Below are 16,640 nucleotides of genomic sequence, written 5' to 3'. Positions count from 1 at the left end.
AGATACAAAAAAGGATTAAGCATTTAATCTTTCATATTCACATACATATTTGTTGTTTTAGTGTAATATTTCAATTATATGTATCAATCCTTTTATAAAGAGGAACTTTATGTTCATTAAAATTAGCTTAGAAAATAGAAGCAAGTAGCAAAAAATATATTTTGAAATTTAACCAGTAAAAATCCAGGAATTGTACATTTTTTATTGAACCCTGAAATTAGTATATGGAAATAGAAATTTTCCAAAATTTGTCTAAGCTGGATTCAGTGAGAATTTGTGTGTATTAGCACATTCCATATGCATATATGCATGCATTGCCGTATCTGCACATATATGTCTATAACACTTTACAGTTTTAGATTAAAAATGACTAACAATAACAATGCAATAATTATGGTTTACCGCATTCAAAATATAGTCATAAATAAGTTAATCCATAGAACTAAGATTCAGTCCTGGTTATTTATCATATTTCTTATTAATTACCTTTTACTTATATGAAGTCACTTAATAAACTTGTGGTAAATTTTCCACATATATAAATTAACCTGCATGATTTTGAATGTCACTTCCAGTTAAAATTGGAAATTCCTAAATTGGCAGGTGAATACAGTTTCAAAATGGATGCCTTGCAACTTTGATGTACTCAAAACTGAATCACATTTTTTCTTGTGACATGTGAGGTATTTTCTGTCTTCAACTTAATTTATTTTATTTTGAAATATGGATTTCTCTTTACTCTTCTAATAATAGTGCTTCCAAAATTGTACAAAAGAAAGCAATAAAACATGCTTATGTATGCCAAAAAGAAAAGTTAAAATAGTGAATATGTCTCAAAAGCCATTTATATATAAATAATCAATCAATATCACACCCAGTCCACACTCAGGTAAAGTGAACACCTCATGGACTTAAATAGTTATAATATTCTAACTTCCTGTGCTGTGTATTCAGACACACAACTCAGTAATGTCGACAAACTTAATTTTTTAAAAGGCTTAAGAAAATTTTTGGATAGAGTGTAGTATTTACGATTGGGTATCTGAATCCAGTGAGTCTTGTAGTACAGCTAAGGAACATTAGGCAAATGAAAGACATTCTGGCCAAACAACTCCTTTTTATATCTTTTTCAGTGATTTTAGATGTTTACAGTGATTTGGCTGTTACACGGAAGTTTTTCAGGTGACCAGATAAAACCACAGATAGTCAACCAGCCAAGAATATATGAAAGGACAACTTTGTTAGATCAAAGGGCCTGGAGGGGGGAGAGAGAGGATAATAAGGGTAACGGAGGGCCCCAGGGCTTACCTAACCTAGTCTTCCATGAGGAAGTGGGGAGTAGAAAGCATGGGTCCTGGACTCTTGCACTTATTATGACTCGAAACATGGTAGAGGGCTTTCCTGCAGATGCTGGAGATTGGCACCTTAAACTATATGGTGTGAAAAACAGAAGTTGCAAGGGCCCTTTGTTGAAGCTGAGGGTATTGTTCAAACTATATGAAAAAACAGGTCTTACTACTTGCGGTTACACATAGAGCAAGCCTAATTGGGGTGGTTGCTCAAAGGGGAAACTTATGACTTGGCCGGGCAAAATGACAATTCAGTAAATGACATTTCTTTTATGCCATTACAATTCATCCTATGATACCCCAGCATTATTTTCAAGATGGCTATGACCTGAGTGATGATGTACATGCAATGGAACTTTCTGGTCATAGCAGACTGCCAGCAGATAATCCAATATTAATCTATTGTACAAGACAATTTGAACTAGAGAGATATGCTGTTGTTGCATGAGGTCCAGGAGCTGGTGTACCAGTTACACATGGTGGACTGTTGTGGCTGACAATTGTTGATTGGCTTGTACAATGTCTCTTTGCAGTTGTATGAATGTGGCTTACAGTTTTGCAGGCTTTAAGATTCTGCATGGACTCACTGAACAGGCAGTTAGCAATCTGTGCAGTAGATAATTCCAAGTCTGAGTCCCAAGGCTGCAAGTAGTGCTGTAGGTCCTGTACTCCATTCTTGTGATAGACCTGACTGGATGCAAAGGCCTCCCCAAGGATGAAGTTATGGGCTGGGGCAATGTAGTCTGAGGAGAGATCATGTTGGATGATGTGGGTTGGAGTGATGCCATCTGAAGCAAGTCATCACCAAAGATTAGGTCATGGCCTGGGATGATATTGTCTGAGGCAAGGTAGAAATTGCCAAGGACCAAACTGGGGTTGGGTATCCCACCCTAGTAGCAATCCATAAGGAAAAAATGGGGAATTTTATAATGGGATTTTAAATACCATTGGGTAATTCTAGTTATAAAATATCAGTAGGTTTTGTAAAATGGTTGTCATCACAGAGCTCCACGACTTAAGGTAGTCCTCTAGGATGCACCTAGCAAATGGTTTGGCAGCATATTCCATCACAGTCCCCCCTGAACTTTCCTCCACAGGCAGAATATGTTATGTTCACACTTATATGCCAATTGGATGTTAATTCTTTGTAGACTCTCTTTGTAATCTAAGTTTGTTTCTTGAAATAGTAGGTCTTGCAGGCTGGGGTCAAGAAAAATTAGCCATACAGATTTTTTTTCCCTCTTTTTATTTATTTTTTAATGATATATTAAAAAAAAATGAGGTCCCCATATACCCCCCCAACCTCTCACCCCACTCCTCCCACATCAACAACCTCTTTCATCATTATGGGACATTCATTGCATTTGGTGAATACATTTTGGAGCACTGCTGTACCACATGGAAAATGGTTTACGTTGTAGTTTACACTCTCTCCCAGTTCACCCATTGGGCCACGGCAGGGCATACAATGTCCAGCATCTATTCCTGCAGTACCCTACCCTCTGGTTTATTGGACATACCCCAGCTAGCTAAAAGGGAGGTGAAGAAGTTCAACCACCACACCAGGGAGCCAAGAGTACTTACAACTGCAAGCAGGAAAACTGCATCCATCATCCATGTGGAATCTAAGCCCCCTCTCGATATAGAGGTGGGGTGGACATCACCAATCCAGGGTCCACAGGATGGAGGAATAGAGTATGGACTAGAGTGGACTCACTGATATTGTACTATGGAACTATTGTGATTAGTAATGGAAGAAATTATAGCATTGATGTGGAGACAGTGGCCACAGTAGTTGCTGAGGGTAGAGAAAGGAAGAAGAGATATGATGTGGGGGCATTTTCAGGATCTGGAGCCATGCAGATTTGATTTGCTTGTATTCGTGAGGCCACTGGGGCTGTATAATAATCTTATTTATAACATTATTCAAGAATCATTTATGCTTTGGTGCTAGTGAGCTCATTTGATATGTAGGTTGAATAGTTTTGGGTTACCAGCCATGCACAACAGCAATTTGTGTGCAGGTGATTGAGCAGCTACAGGCAGCAAACTCTGTTCCATCCTTGGGTAGAATTTTAGGATTAGGTGAATATTGTTTGAGCATTCCTGGGCATGTTGAGTGAGGACTTATAGGTGGTAAGTAGTCTAATGACCCATTCAACCAGTCCAAAATACTAAAACCCAGAGGCAGAATGATCCATTTAGCAAGGACCAGCACTTAGGGATACTACAGCTAGACTTAATATTGCTTCTACCTTGCTGAGAAATTACATAATGCTTTCTATTGATGTGGGCTATGGGTGGAAGGCTCTTTGTCTCTTCAGAGATAACTAAGTTGTTTGACTTGTGGGTGTGAAACGGTAAAAGGCTGCAGTCCTGCTCTTAGGGACCAGCAGGCTCCAGTCCCAGGAAATGTTTAACAAAGCAAGGGCTATAAACTTTAAGTATTTAGGGGAAATGCAAAAACCAAGGCTTATCTAAAATGTCTGGAGTCCTTGCTAAAAGCTTACCTAAGATGTGAAAGAGATATATGCTAATTGAAGCCTATTGAGAACTGAAACAAAGGGACCATTTGGCCTTTCCTCTCTGTATAAAAGACGTTTGAAATCTTGTTCCGGGCTCGGGATTCAAACTGAAAGCTCCCGAGTCCGGCCGGCCGTCAATAAACCATTTTTCCTTCTCAAAATCATTGCTGAGTCCTGGCCTCTCTATACTCAAATAATTGAACTTCTCTTAAATTCCACAACACTATCAAGTTATGTTCTGTGTCTGGTATTAGCCAGCCCAGATGCCTTGTATGGATAATAGACACTCATAGCATGGTAAAAGATAATTTTTTAATGTGACTGGCACCCATCAGACACTTTCCTCACTTTCAAAGTTGACCCAGAAGTTTCTACTGGGAAGTTTGGGAGGTATAATCTCTCCTTCCTGATGGATCCAGCAGTGATGAGAAGTGGTCCCATATAACTGATATGACAATGGGAGCAGGATTTAATTCCATTTCATAGAACATTAGCATGTCTACGGGATGCCAATGTTTGGTTTTGGAACAAAAGTCACAGCCTTTAATAACTACATGAGACAATGATAGACTTAAAGGCAATTCCTTTTTATGTGCCCACTTCACCAGGGCAGAGGAATGTCTGAGGCCTGAGGTGCTATGGGGCCAGAATGCCGTTTGGTAGAGGAAGCTTGGGGGATCTGAATGGGCAGTCTCTGAGGAAGACATACATTTATGTGTAAAAATGAATATTAGAAAGTTTATCAGCAGTGTTACTGAACAGTTAGCCTGGTGTGTGAGTTGAATCTACATGGAAAAGGGTGAGGTTTTGAGCTGTTTCCAAAGGTAAAAACTCCCAGATGGGCTCATTGTATGAGAAAATTATTGTTTCCATTGTCCTGGCCCCTCTCCTAGCCCTTTGGCCACTGTCTAAGAATTAGTGAAGTTATGCAAATTGGGAAACTAGAGGCTCATTGCATCCTAGAGGGCTTTCTGGACCACTTCCAGCTCTACCAATTGTGCAGATCCAAGCAACCATCTTGGGTAAGTGGGATGTTTGAAGTTTGGTGATATTCTGTGGCACTCCAGTGAACTGTGTTGTGTACAACAATAGACTTCCATTAGTGAGATATATCAATCTACTTTCCATTTCAGAATTAGCTAGAAGAGGAGGCAATACATGTAACATCACCAGTGTCTCAGGATCTCTGTGGGAAAGGAGCTGAGCATGGGGGAAACCATACCCTCCTGCCATTTGAAAAGGCCCTGTTTGTCAGATTTAGTGTTCTCCTGTAAGTACTATTTCTATTTTATCAGAGAGGCTTCAGTTTTCATACTGAGGTCCTGCTGGGAATTTTCTCTCATCCATGGCATTATGGGAATCTGCAAGCTGATCAGTTGTGGCTGTGTAAGCACTACTGTTTTTATAAGAATCCAAAAAGAAACCAGGTTTGCCAAGTTTAATCCAAGGACTCTAAGAGGCATATTCAGTGTAGCCAAGGCCTCTAGTTTAAAATCTATTCCCAGAGGGACAAGGGGCATGACTTGGGAAATTGCCTACTGAGTCAATTTTAAGGTGCATTGTTAGAGCTTGCCTCACTGGAAGGCAGCAAATGTACCTGTGATTTTGTATAAGGGCTATAATGAGAGTGAAATATGTAGGATGTGTTTCCTCAGAATCATGAATAATCCTAGTAGGTATTGTGCATCTTTTAGTGTCTGAGGTGGGCTTGTGTTTGTTGGTTGTGGGAACCTGTTGCCCTTAGTGGACCAGATGACACCCATGAATGCCACAGTTTGATGGCCTTTGCATTTACTAAGGTTCTATTGCCTGACCTCATTAATGCAAATGATGTGTGAGTAGGTAGGTCCTCTCTGAGGTCTTTAGAGTCATCCTTTAATTAGTTGTAAGGTATATAATGCCAGCATTAAGCAGTTTTTTAAAGACAATTTGTTAATATATTGGTGGCAATTGGCAATGGTTAGGATTTTTTTCTTATTTAGGTTTTGGAACTGATAAATCTGGATAGCCAAGTCAGACACATAAAAACAATTGCCCATGCTACCATGTATATCATTTGTTAAGTAAGTGATGTTAGGAAAAGGAGCTTTGATTTGCAGGACTTGTGCATTAAGATTGGTATAACTGATGGTTTATTGTCCTTCATTAGTGAAGGTTTTAGAACTGGCCCAATAGGACTATTGTACGGAGAGATGGCAGGTGTGAAGACTTTCCCATCGAGGAGATCTTGGATTATAGGCCAGAAACACATTGTCCACACAAGTATTTCAAGTGATAATTTTATGTTTATCACCTCAATTAGCAAGGGAGCTCCACAGGGATGCCCTTCCATTTGGCATGACCTACCATGGGAACCAAATATTTGATTTATTCCAAGCAATAGGTTAAAGCATAAATACCTATAGTGGAGAAAGAGCAAAAAGTGCCACCTCTAGGTGTAGATGTTAAAAAAAAAATAGTCCCAATAGTCACAACTCCCAGGAGGGTGGGAGACTGAGCCTATGACATGCAGGAGGAAGAGGTATAGGCCCTTCATGGGAGGAGCCATGTGGCACCCTGTAGGGTGGCTGCCTGGCTATGATAAACCAGGATCTGTGACTCTGGTGTGAATCCTCCTCACAAGCTGCTGATAGCTCCACACCCCACCCATAGCCTCAGACAGTGGGGACCTTGCTAATAACATTGAGCAATGCTGTCAAGTAATTTGAAGGGAAAGGTGCTCCTTATAATGAAATTTCCACTGCTCCCGTCAAAGTAGGCCTCTCCGGGGCCACAGACAACTCTGGGTCTCTTGTCTGGATGCTGAAGGAACTAATATGCCCATTGCATCATCTCATTCTTTTAAAGTAATATTTGGGCTTCATTAGTTTTTTGTCAGTAGGCATCTGACTTGGTGGTAATATCCCCTAAAAATGGATGTGTCTTTGCTTTTTCTTTGTTAATAGGGGAGAGTCTTGGAGTCAGTTATGTAATTTGGAAGCCTTGTCAATAGCTGTTAATTTTTTCAATTCATGGGTGGTTATTAGTATTTCAGACCCTTACTCTTAGTAACCAGTCAGTCACTCTTTGCTCCATCCTGCAGAACAAATGTTTAAGAATGGTTTGAACTTTTACTCTGGTAAAATTTTTTGTTTGAGTTTCACTGTCCTTACAGTCCATGCTAAAATTTGACTATATAGATCATTGCCGGGAAAATTTGGGGAGAGTTCCCTCTGCTTGTCAGACGGTCTGCCACCTCTGTCTTCAAAATATCCCAATATATTTCAAAGGGATTAGGGTCTGCAGACAATGATTGGACCCTCTATAACTCATGGGGTCGGGGGACAAAGAGTGACAACAGTGAAGATAGCAATAACATAAGGGTCACAGATCCTTGTGTTCCTTTGGCCAAGGGAATGCATGTTTTCCTGGTTAGGAGTATTTCCCCTCCCTATGTGCTCTGGCAGAGGAAATATCCTTTAATTCCAGCATAATACCCTTGGACAAGGTTTGGCAGACACAGTGCAGACAGGATGGTCAGTAGAGGCTCCCATCTCGATATAATGCCATCTTGGACCTCTGGATGGTTAGGCAGACAAGACACACAAGTCATAAAGACCTGGGAATTACCCAGTTAGTATTTTATGTGGGGTTATATATTTTTGCAGGGCAATAACCTATTAATTTGTATCAAATTTTCACTGGCCTCATGCAGTTTGTGCTCATTTTAGGGGAGTAATAGAGACCCTTATGCCTTCTTAGGTCTCACTAGGGCTGAATTAAATGGTCTCCAGTGAGCTGAACAATGCCTCTGCAACAACCTGGACTTTTAATGGGTTTGCAATTTGGTGTGGGTAGCTACCTCACAGACACGAAAATCAACCAAGCAAAGTAGCATCAACAAATACCGGCAAGTGGTAGAACCTTTCCAAATGGTGCTAGCCGGTTGGGACAGTACGTTAGTAAACCATGAACAAACCTAAAGGCATTCCCACCTGTTGACTATCAGTCATTGTCAAATCACCCTGTTCACTGTGCCAATTGTTTTGAATGTTATATGGAAGTTCTTCAGGGCATGAGGTAAAAACACAGCTAGGTATCCAGCCAAGAATGCACGAAAGGATGGTTTTCGGGACTTGGAGTTGTCCTGGATGATGCTGTAGGGACAGTTACCAGACATTATATGTCCTCCCATGGCCTACTGGGTGGAACGTGGTAGAGTGTGGACTATGATGTGGACCATTGACCATGAGGTGCAGCGGTGCTCTGAGATGTGTTCACCAAGTGCAGTGAATGTCTCATGATGATGGAGGAGATTGTTGTTATGGGGGGAGGAGTGGGGTGAGGGGGGTATATGGGGACCTCATATTTTTTTAATGTAATATTTAAAAATAAATAAAGACAAAAAAAGAAAAAAATGAAAGGATGGTTTTGTTAGATTAACAGGCTTGAAGAGGGAGAGGGGAGAATAAGGGTAGTGGAGGGACTTGGGGATTACTTAATTTAGGTTTCTGTGAGTGTCAGTAGAGGAAGCAAGGGTGAAGAGGTGGGTGAGAGAACATGGGTCCTAGGCTCTTGACTTTATTGTGACCCAGAGGCCAGGAGTGGGGCTTTCCCATAGATGTTGGGGATTAGCAGTTTTAAACTATATGCATGTAAAAGCAAAAACAGTCAGGGTTATTTGGAGAATCTGAGAGGGGCTTTTATCATCCAAACCATTTGGAAGTACAGGCCTTGCTAGCTGCAATTACATTCAGAGGAAGACTAACTTGGTGGTCACTATAAACCAGGAAAGAAGATGAGACACCAAATGTAAGTTATTAGATAACATTATAAAGGTAAATATCATTCTAGACATTTTAATGATTTGCTAGACCATATATTAAAATGTAGATCTCAATCTCATCAAATCTTCAAGTAATTGGAAGTAAATAAAATTGTAGGATGTAGAAGACTGAATAATGACATTAGGAAATTGTCAGTTAGTTTTCAAAAGTACAGTGAATATCATGATGTAGTGACTTAATTTTAAACCTGAAATCATTACAAGGTTGCCTAAGGCCAAGGGGTCTAGTTACACTGTTTGAAACAAAAGTTGATATTCTTTCAAATGTCCCTATAAAAAGGTATAAAAATAATTCTGTAAGAGATGATAGAGGAGGAATAGTTAATATGGGGATCCACAGTACCAAAATTTATTACAGAATCCACCGTCCCCTAAGGATTTTTATAAAGAAGAAGGGAGCTTCATTTTGATATTACTATGGATCCAGATACAAATTGCATATTAGTTAAACAATATTATCTTTTGAGATGCCATTATATGCTGTATGAACTACAAGTCAAATCAAATATATCCATTCAAAATAATATGCCAATCTTCAGGGATTTTGAAATAACATATGAGGAAGACTGAACATATTGCTGCCATAAATTTCTCCCAAAACTTAGTAATAAGATTAAAATATTTTATAATTTAACAAGGAACACATTTCTTGTAGAATAAACATTTTTTATAAAAACAGGTGTCAGGAAGAATGTTTTACTTTTCTATTCATTAAAACAGGAGAAAATAGCAAGATTGATTAAAAGTGAGGAAGTAATACCAATGTGCTCTGTACAACAGTGTGATAAGTGTATTGCAAACAAACACAAAGAATAGATCTTGGTCCGCACAGAATAGACAAAATAATTCAACAAATATTTATCGAGTGTCTACTACATGTATTCAAGGTGAGAAGAATACAGCTGTAAACAAAATTGACAAAGAACTTGGAAAAAGATATAAAATATTTCTCATGGTGATAAACATTATGAAGGAAAATAAAGCAGGTAAGAAGTGTGACTTTTTTTAAAGTCAGGAAATATCTTTCTGATAAGGTAGTGGGGCAATATGAAAAAGATAAGGAACTGAAAGATGCTGATATCTTGGAAAGTAGTATTCTAGACAAAGAAGATCATAACTATAAAGGTGCTTAATTTCAGGACTTTCCACCTGATTTATGTATAAATATACTTTTACCTACAGATATATTCTATGATGAGTAAAAATCAGTGTGTACACATATATAGTAACAGGGATTCTAAATATGGGCCATTTTGCTTTGGGGTTTGTTAGTATTATTTAGCAGCATTTAAGATAAGAACTTATATTCCAATAAAAAATGAGCTGACTGTCTCTTAATTAGTAGGCTATAACTTAACTACAAGTCACTAGTAAATAAATTAAATCTGATCTTTTCTGAAAATCACTGTACAAATAACAAGTAGTAATTATGAAGATTATTAAAGATGACTTTTCAGTACACCATGCAATGAACAGGTATCCTATACTTTCTTCAATAATAGCGTGTAACATATAGGGATATAATGGTCTCCCTACTCCCCTGGAACACTAGTTTAACTCTGAGCTGTTTTTCATCATTCTATTCTCAGCTTCTAGTTACTGCTGAATAAACATTTGTTGAATTTGAATAAATACATATGAATAGATGAACGCCTAAAGGAATGAGTTAACTAACTGATGATGTAAAGTGCTGTTTAAATTATTTAGGCACAAGAGCTATATATGTACACATTAGAGTCACTCTGGCCAGTCCAACCATGGATGGTACCCAGAATGATAAATGACCTAATGGTATCTAAAATCACTATAGTTTTTATAAAAATGAACAACAACGACAAAAAAAACTTAGAACACTGCAGTTTTTGTAGTTGCACTACTGAAAGAAATATTTATTTTTTCAAAAGTGTGAATTATGTGAAAAATGGAAATTGTGCACAACTGAAAATAATACTCTAAATCTACCTGAGAGACATCAGTGAAAAGAATGGAGTAAGCATGTTCCCATTTTTCACCTTCATGAAAGCAGTAAAATAAGACTGGTAAAATTGTTAGATTCAACATTTCAAGAACTCTGGAAATTAATGAAAAGTTTGCAGGAAGGAAAGAAGTCTCTACTCAAGAAAAGTGAATGGATCTTGAAAAAACAATGAGGGAGCCTCATTGCAATTTTACATGCCCTAGTCCATCCCCTAATCTCCAGCTGCACAGTAGTCTTGAAAACTAACAACCTGTGTTTGTTGTAAAACCAGCATCCTGTAAGTCGCTGGAAGAAGTAGACAGGGGCTGGGCCTCCTTCAAAGCCTTATGTCAAGAGAATTATCATTCCCCACTTTCAAGGCTATCTCTAATACCCATGATCATAGCTCACTCAGTGTGAAAAGCCTTTCCCCTGGGGGGAGTTTCTCAAAAGTAATTACAGGCATTCCTAAAATAACAGTGCAGACTATCAAATATTCTAAACTGGGAGGGTGGTTGAGACTTTCTTGCAGAAATGACATTTTGGCTGATAGATGTTCTTATAAATGTAGTCATAAACCTGAATACTAAAAAAGAAGCAAAAACAAAGAAGGAAACAAAGAAGAAAGAAAGGGAGGAAGGAAGGAAGGAAAAAAGGAAGGAAGAAGAGGGGGAGGAAAGGAGAGAAAAAGAAAGAAATAGACAGGGAGGGAGGGAGGGAGGGAAAATAACATGAAAGTACATTTTGGATCCTACCCTGTTCAAGATGATTGTGGGAGATGTTGCCAGACTCCATGTTCCCACAGAGCATTTGATATTCCAGTAAGAATGGACAGAAATATCTTTCTCAAATCTCCCAATAACAGATACAGGACTGCAGTAACAAGATTAGCACTGGTGGTTTGAAACACTATGTACCCCAGAAAAACATATTCTTAAATCTAATGCATTCCTGTGGTTATAAACCTACTGTAAGTAGAACCTACTGATGTGGCTACATTATTTAAGGTCTTAATCCTATAATTAAAGTCTTTTAGAAATGGAATGAATAATCACAGATAGAAAGAAAGAGAGAGAAAACCATGGAAGCAAGAAGCTGGAAGCAACAACACACAGAAGAGAAGGAAAAGACCAGCAGATGCTGCCACTTGCTTTGCTGTGTGGCAGAGGAGCTAAGCGTTTCTAGCAGCTGGTCTTCAGGAAGAAAGGATCACCTTGTTCATGCTTTGGCTTGGATATTTTCCCAGACTCTAACCATGGGTAAATAAATCCCCATTGCTTAAGCTGAATCATTTCATGGCATTTGCTTTAAGCAACCTCAGAAACTAAAACAAGCATCAAATCAAGAATAAGTTACTTAAAAGCAGTAGCCTTTCATGGTATCGTGGGTAGGCCCTCCCCCATACCTCACCAGCTCAGCACAGTGCTAGCCAGTACTCCCCGTGCAGATCCCAGAACCCAGGTGTGTTGGAAGCACAATAACACTTGTGCACATACTGTGAGCATATATGTGCCTCAGTTTGACTGGTGGTAGCCTACATGAGTTGTTGTTTCGGAACTTGCCCTGCATGTAGAAGGCAGGTCATAAAACTCTCTTACAGAATGTTATGGGTAAGCAGTCAAGTTGTGCTGCCTGAGGCAAGGGATTGCAGGACATTGGACATATAATGCAGTGCCAGGGACTATGAGAAAACTGTTTCTTAGGGAAGAGGAGACATTCAGAAATGGGTAAATGAGGAATGTCTAGGACCACATGTGTTTGCCAAGAAAGAACACATATGCAGAAAGAATCCAGGAGACTCCTATACTTGGCCTGGAGCTATTCTCTAAACTCATTTTATGGTATGCCATGAAGGAAACCATTTGGTCAGGTCAAACTGCAAAGAGTGGGAAAGGTATTTTCTTTATATTTTCCTTCTCTGTTTTTATTTTCTTTTAATGCTTGGCAATCAAAGAAAGATCTGCCATAATTTTTTTTTTTTTTTTGGTTTTGGCCAAACTTTTTTATTTAGTATTCTGTAGTTGTTTAACACACACTTAAATGGTCTTACTGGGGGAGGGGAGAAAGGGGAGATTCTTGCAGATTCCTAAAGAAATGTCAGAAAGGCAAAATATGGCCAGCATTATATCCATGTTTTTTTTTTTGGGGGGGGGCTTTACTGGGTGAATAGCACTTTCCTTACATAAGCATCTGATCTCAGTTTTCCATACTGAGAACAGAGATTTCAGTTTGAAGACATCCTGAAATCCTAATTGTAGCATTACCCCCACCACCCGCTAAAATATCTAGCTTGTATAGGCAGAAAGATTCATCTCTCCATTTTAGATGGCTAGATGTTTGTGGAAGCTCTCTGGAGTGCTTCCTGCATTTACTGGGGAAAATCAGATAGGAAGTGGCCTTTTGGGACATTCTTACTTGGAAAATTACAACACTAGTACACAAGTCAAGTCTTACACATTTAACATTTGCTTGTTGAAAGCAATGTCATAAATCAAATAAAATTAAACATGTTTTACTTTTCCTCACAAGAACATAAAAATTATGGAGGGGAAACTTAACAGGTAATTTAAAAAAGGTAACACAATTTTTCCTCTTAGTAGTCCTTGGGTATTTATGACAACAGTTTCCACTTTTTGTTTGTTTTCTTTGAACAGGGGTTTTGGTCCATAGTTTTGTTTGTTTTTAGTATCTGGTTCTGCCTCCCCCTCTATCAGATCGGCTTCCTCCACGGCCACCACCTCTTGGTGCTCCGCGGCTTGAACTGCTGTAGGAATCACGTGGAGGAGGGTACCCCCTTTCCATAGAAGGGGGAAGCCCTCTTTCTTGTCTGCCAACCCGATCACGGCCACTTGAGTAGAGATCACTTCGGCTGCTTGAGTAACTGTCTGGACTTCCACCATATCCGTCCCGTGAGCTGCTGTAATCATCATAGCGACTGCTTCCACCATAAGATGGCGGGGGCCCTCGTGTAGGTGGAGCACTACGTGAGTTACCATAACTCTCATATGAATCTCTGTAGGACCCTCCACTCGGATGATCTGAATAATCTCGATCACGACCATAGCCATCTCTATCACTATAGCCTCTTGAAGGGTAGTCATCACGTGAACTGGAATGACCATAATCACGGTATGTATAATCTCTTGGTGGTGGTGCATAATCTCTCGTATCACGAGAATTTGGGTAATCTCTGCTTGAATAGCTAGCTGTCTTTAGTAGAATATCCATCATCTCTTGGGGACAAATAAACATCTCTACGAGAGGGCAAGGGTTCCCTTCATGGCGGGCCTCCATAACTATCTCTTCCACGTGAAACAGGAGCTCTCCCTCCCATTCCACTGCTGCTGTGAACTGGTCCTGAGGGAGCAGATCTTTTAGGAGGAGGTCCCCCACTTCGTGGTGGTGGTCCTCTTTTCACTGGAAGTGGTCCCCTAGAAGAGGTCATGTTAAAATCCATGGAATAGCCACCATCATCCATGTGCCCTCCACGTGAGGGAGGTCCTCTGGTTCCTCTGCTTCTTCCTCTTCCACCTCTAAGACCTCTAGGAGGGCCCCTGCTTCTTGGAGGTGGAGGTGGTCCACGTCTACCACTTTCAAATGATGGTTTAGTGGCTTGTTCTACCTTGATGGCTTTTCCATCTAAGGACTTTCCATTCATGTCTCTGGCTGCATCCTTGGCATCTGCCGGGCTTTCAAAGGTGACAAAAGCAAAACCTCTCGACTTGTTGGTTTCACGGTCTTTCATCAAGAGTACTTCCACTATTCGTCCATATTTGCCAAACACTGCTTCAAGGGCTTTCTCATTTGTTTCTGTATTGAGCCCTCCAATGAAGAGCTTTCCCGGACAGTCTGCTTCAACCATTTTTTTTCCCGGAGTCGGAGAATCTAGAACGGTTTCAAGCTTCCAGGAACTCGCCAACAGGCGCTTCCTAGCTGCTCAGGAGGCTTGCGGGCTGCCGGGTAGGGGGAGAGGGTACAAGAAGAAAGCCGGGGGAAGAGGATACGACGAGAAAGTCAATAGCACTACTGTGCAACGAGCGATCTGCCATAATTCTAGCTGGATAGAAGCTTAAGGAACAGACACCTCAAAGCCTAATTTCTGGTGATACATAATAAAATAAAATTTAAAAAGTCCAGGCTTCAACAAAAAGTTACAAAGCATATGAAGAAACAATAGGCAATGGCTTAGGCTAAAAAGAAGATTAAAGCTTTAGAAAAGCATCAATGAAAAGGACAAGATTAGAAGAACATTTTAGACAAAGATTGTTTTAATTCAAATTTTAAAGAACAATCATACATACTATACTGGATTCACATACGTTGTCTCCCCACCCATACCTTACACTTTTGTGACACATTTGTTGCAAATGATGAAAGAATATCATCATGTCAGTGTTATCCATAGTTAACAGTTTATATTTGATGTATTTTTCCCAAAAACTATTCTTTTATTAATACCATGTATTATTGTCTATTTGTTATAGTTCATGAGAGAATTTTCTGTTTGTATTGTTAACCACAGCTCTTCGTTCACCATGGGTTTCACTGTGTTATATGGTATTAAATGGTCCCCTGTCTTGTAAAAGCCATCCAAAGAATATGCTCAGTGGTACTCAGTTTCATCACAGAATTGTGCTGTCATCAGCTCAGATATTTGAGAATATTTTCATTACACCAAAGGAAAATCTGCATGCTGCCTTATGCCCTCCATTACTAACCCTTAGCATTGATATAGAACTTTCTTTGCCAGTGCTGTAAAATATTACAATATTACCATTTACAATAGTCTATATGTTACATTAGTTGTTTATCTCCCATGTATCTCCATATACTTAACACCTTGTAAGAGAGGAACATTCTTAAATTTGTACTACTAACCGCAATTATTATCCACCATTGTTAAACAATACCTAGATTATCCCCTGGCTTTCTTTGCATTGACATTAACGTCCCTAGACTACCCCTTTCAGCTACATTCACATTTATATATGAGTAGTGTTAGTTATACTCACTATAATTGTTACTATCAACTCTGTCCATTTCCACATATTTACAGTCCACTTTATTAAACATTCTATTACATTCAGCTTTAGCTCCCCACTTCTTTAACCTATATTCTATCTCCTAGTAACTTATACTCCATAACTTAACTCTACAAGTTTATTCATCATATTTATTTCATATTAGCAAGACCATACAACATTTTCCCTTTTGTGTCTTACATATTTCACTCAACATAATATCCTCAAGGTTCAAGCATGTTGTCATAAGCATCTAACTTCATTTATTCTTGCACATGAGTAGTATTCCATCATATGTACATACCGCCTTTTATCTATTCAGCAATTGCTGGACACTTGGGTTGTTTCCATCTTTTAACAATTGTGACTAATGCCAGTATGAACATCGGTATGCAAATTTCTGTTCATGTCCTTGTTTTCAATTCTTCTGAATATATTCATAGTAGTAGGATAGCCAGATCACATGGCAGTTCTATATTTAACTTCCTGAGGAACCAACAAACTGCCTTCCAAATAGGCATGAGATAGGGGTCCTCTTTCTTTCCTTTAGTTATGATTATTCAGTTCTCCCAGCACCATTTGTTGAATAGACTGCTCTGACCCAAATGGGTTGGTTTCATAACCTTATGAAAAATCCCTTGATTGTAGATGTGTCTATTTCTGAATTATCAATTCAATTCGATTGGTCCATATTACGTCTATCCGTATGCAAGTTCCATACTGTAGCTAAGTAATATGCTTTAAAAATTAGGAAGTAAAAATCTGCCAAATCTGTTCTATTTTAAGATATTTTTTGCTATTTGGGACAACCTACTTTTCCAAATAAGTTTGATAATTGGCTTTTAATTTCTGCAAAATTTGTTCTAAGATATTTTTCACTATTTGAGACAACTTACCTTTCCAAATAAATTTGATAATTGGTTTCTCATTTCTGCAAAAAAGACTTTTGGAAGTTTTATTGGG

The 16,640-nt window shown here is 39.0% G+C and overlaps 1 pseudogene; it reads right to left on the bottom strand.

Moving 5' to 3' along the window:
* Positions 1 to 13,106: 13,106 nt before the first annotated feature.
* On the bottom strand, positions 13,107 to 14,640 carry LOC101440595 (RNA-binding motif protein, X chromosome-like; annotated as a pseudogene).
* Between the last annotated feature and the right edge of the window lie 2,000 nt (positions 14,641 to 16,640).

This window comes from Dasypus novemcinctus, chromosome 1 (assembly GCF_030445035.2).
Source record: "Dasypus novemcinctus isolate mDasNov1 chromosome 1, mDasNov1.1.hap2, whole genome shotgun sequence".
In the NCBI taxonomy this organism is placed as follows: Eukaryota; Metazoa; Chordata; class Mammalia; order Cingulata; family Dasypodidae; genus Dasypus; species Dasypus novemcinctus.
Note: the sequence above shows the minus strand (reverse complement) of the source record. Positions and strands in the feature narration are given on the sequence as shown.